The 3,403-nt window shown below is 37.1% G+C and overlaps 1 pseudogene; it reads left to right on the top strand.

The window, feature by feature from the left end:
• The first annotated feature begins 503 nt into the window (after positions 1-503).
• LOC122791144 lies at positions 504-655 on the top strand (annotated as a pseudogene).
• The last annotated feature ends 2,748 nt before the right edge of the window (positions 656-3,403 follow it).

The following is a 3,403-nucleotide window of genomic DNA, read 5'->3' as shown; positions in this document are numbered from 1 at the left end:
TGTACATATTGAGGTAGGGGTTCTAATCTTACTGTGGTCAACTGGTGTGCGTATATGTTCATTCAGCAATGGTGACAATTTTAGACTTGTTCTATGGAGCTCACATTAAGTGCATTACCTACAAGGCAAGATCTTGCAATTTTACTATAATAACTTTCTTTAAAACAGGTACAATTAGTACAGGGGTACTACAGGGCTGACCTCACAGTAAGAGGTTCTTCGGTTTGATTCTCGGACCTCTGGTCTTCTTTTTAATTATGAATGACTTTACTCCCAACCTAACAAACCTTAACATAATACTCTACCCTGATGGCATCTTCATGTTAGAATCCAGTAATTCTTACCTTTCTCTAATTATATCTTCAGAGAAAATTTACTGACCTCTGCAGTTGGGTACAAAATGTTGAATTACTCCTCAGTTACAAGAAAACTAATGAGATTTTTTTGCCACACCACAAAAATATGACCCCAATCAGTGTCTCTTTTTTGTGACCTAAAGGTAATTGTATTCCTGTTTTGACAGAGACCATGATCAAAAAGGTGGTTCTTCCAGGGTGAGGCTCCTTCATTGCACTTCGGAGGGATTGACCCCCTGTGATTTCCCAAATGGGGGAAACTCAACTACATAATTTCAGCAAAGGTATTTGGGCCATTCTCTAGTCCCCACTCTTAACTTTCTACTGCATACAAGCAAAATCACAGCTAAAACTTCTTATCAACTCAAACTGTGCCACTGTATTTCACACCTTTTCTCTTTCACAGCATGTTTAGCTATTGGTAGAAATAAGGTAATGCCTAAATAAGAATATTTTTATTTTATTTATTTAACATTTGTTGACTGGGAAAGTCCGACTACGACAGAGCCTATTTTCAGCAGAGGCCCAGGGAGAAATGCTCCAGAAACACATCTTTGGAATGTGGGAGGAAACCAGAGTACCCAGAGGAAATCCATGCAAATACAGGGAGGACATGAAGCCTCCACACAGAAGGCACCCCAGGCAAGAATCAAAACAGAAAACCTCTTACTATAAGGTGACATTAAGCGCTGCACCACTGCGCCACCAAATATTTACTGCTACTACTACTCTGCTTGCCCTCTGCTCAAAACACACACCAATACAAAATGCAAAAAATGAGATACACAGATTTGTTCTTCTGACTGATCACACAACACATCACTGCAGCTTGATTACTAAATTCAGTTGGATGTCCATTGCAAATCATGCCATATTTTTCGTCAATACTGTGATATTGCAAATTTTCCATCTCAGTTACTGTCCACCTCAGAAAAGACTACTCCCTATCAAAGAGCTTAACTATGACCTTCTTAGCTGTTAGGATAATGCCCTTACCCCAACCAGATGAAAAATTTAAAACATCCATAGGGAAAGGGACTTCTCTAAGCTAGGTCATTTTCTTTGTAATGACATCCAAAATGAGAGTTAGGAAAAATGAATCCTTCAGGATTTCAAAAGTGCACTATATTTAACTATATCATCAAATCTAAATGTAGATGCTTTTAGGACTAGGATAAATGTAAATGCTTTCAGGACTGGGATAAATTGATGCAATGCTTTTCAAGTATTCAGTAACAAGGTTGTACAAGTAGTCATTAACTTCGGTCTTCATTTATCAAAGCTAATGGATTATACTTCTGTAAACTGAAACTTAGCCATCCCTGTTTTGATATACTTTGTTAAAATTGCATTCACATCTTATATGCTTGCAACACTCACAGAGTCTGCTTCAACAAGTTTGTTTTGCACTTAGAATTGTTTATCTTTGATGGGCTTATTTTTCTTATGTGCATCTTTTTGTCATTATTAATCAGTGCATTTTGCTGAATGTAAGTATTATCCCTCTTTTAGTCTGTGTATTTATTGTGCCTCATGTACCTGGGTTATTATTGAAAAAAGGTCAGTAGTCCAGCTCATTTATCCAGTTATCAGATGATGCAGTATAGAAAAGCCTAAATATTATTCTTAACCATATCTCTTTTTCTTTTTTTCTACCCTGTTTTTAAACTCCACTTTCATTTTATCCCACTCACTAGCTATGATGTCTGATGAAGTTTCACTCTTCCCTAATAACTCAGATAATTTCTACTACCATTCCTTAAGTTCCTCTCATTTTAACAGGTAGGCGAGGAAGTACCATTGTCTCATTTTAACTTCACTACCCTGAATGTTTATCTTAGTTGTTATTTACATGTGATCTGAAGCAGATATTGGATGTGTGTTGAAGCTTTCAACTAAATACACATGTTCTTCTGAAATATAATTTGTGTGTAGTTTAGCCCAGTTATTGTACCTTGGGGAATAATATGTAAATTCTCTCAGAATTCCTACTACTGAGTTAACTTCCTCCATGCCAAATATTTTAGATAAATGTCTTCAGAAAATGTGGTTTTGAATCCCACTCAAAGGTTTATTATGCAAAAACATAATAGAACTACAATAAACTGAACAAGCCATCTTGGAGGGTAACCTCAGAGACCTTCTGAGGTTACCTTTGCAAGGGTAACCTCAGAGACCTTCTGGCTTATGGAGTTATCATCAAAAGAAACAAAAAGCAGTGAACACTTTCCAAAGGATTTGGTCCCTTCAGGATGACAATGTAGTAGCCTGTGACCATGCAAATGAGTACAGTAACAACTCACCATAATCAGTATGTTCCGGAACAAAAACATATAAGTGAATTGCTTGATTAAAATTAGCCGCAGTTATGGCTGTTACAGCCTGTGTAAGATTTTTCAAAGCAAAGCACATGTTCCAAAGGAGGCAATGTGTCATTTAATAGTAACCAGAGCAGATGTGTACCTTTTAGAAATGCTTTGGACAACTTTAATGAAGCCAGGAAATAACCATCCTGACCCTGTTGGAAATTAGTGGTAGCAACCAAAAGAATTTCCATACAGTAATAACTTAATCAAATATTGAACACTCTAGTTTAGTAGTCAAGAATGGCAGGCTTAGGAGAAGAAAAGGGATCCAATCCCAACCGTTTGGCCTCAATTCAAAGAAAAAAATGTTCTATTTGTCCCTATTATGTTTTCCTAGTACTAGATGTTTGGGAAGTGCAGTACAGATACAACTCTCCTAGCAAAGGTAGAATAACTGACAGCTACTAGAAGTAGAGAAACCAGGTGGTCATGCACAAGGAATGAATTTCCAGGTGAAGATCATCCAATTAATGGGACTTGCAAATTCTTCAGTGATCAAGGAGATTGCTTTTTCTGGAAGTTGGGACAGTAATGTGGAAAAGCATGGTACATACGAGGATGATATTCACTCAGTGTGCCATTGCCTCATTGACAAACTTTGTAATCTAGGGAAACAGGGAGAGACAACATAAAAGAGACTAGTTATATTTTCCCTTCTAGGTCAACTAGGTACATCTTCAC

This window comes from Protopterus annectens, chromosome 16.part0, assembly GCF_019279795.1.
Source record: "Protopterus annectens isolate FY-2018-M chromosome 16.part0, PAN1.0, whole genome shotgun sequence".
NCBI classification, from domain to species: Eukaryota; Metazoa; Chordata; order Ceratodontiformes; family Protopteridae; genus Protopterus; species Protopterus annectens.
Note: the sequence above shows the minus strand (reverse complement) of the source record. Positions and strands in the feature narration are given on the sequence as shown.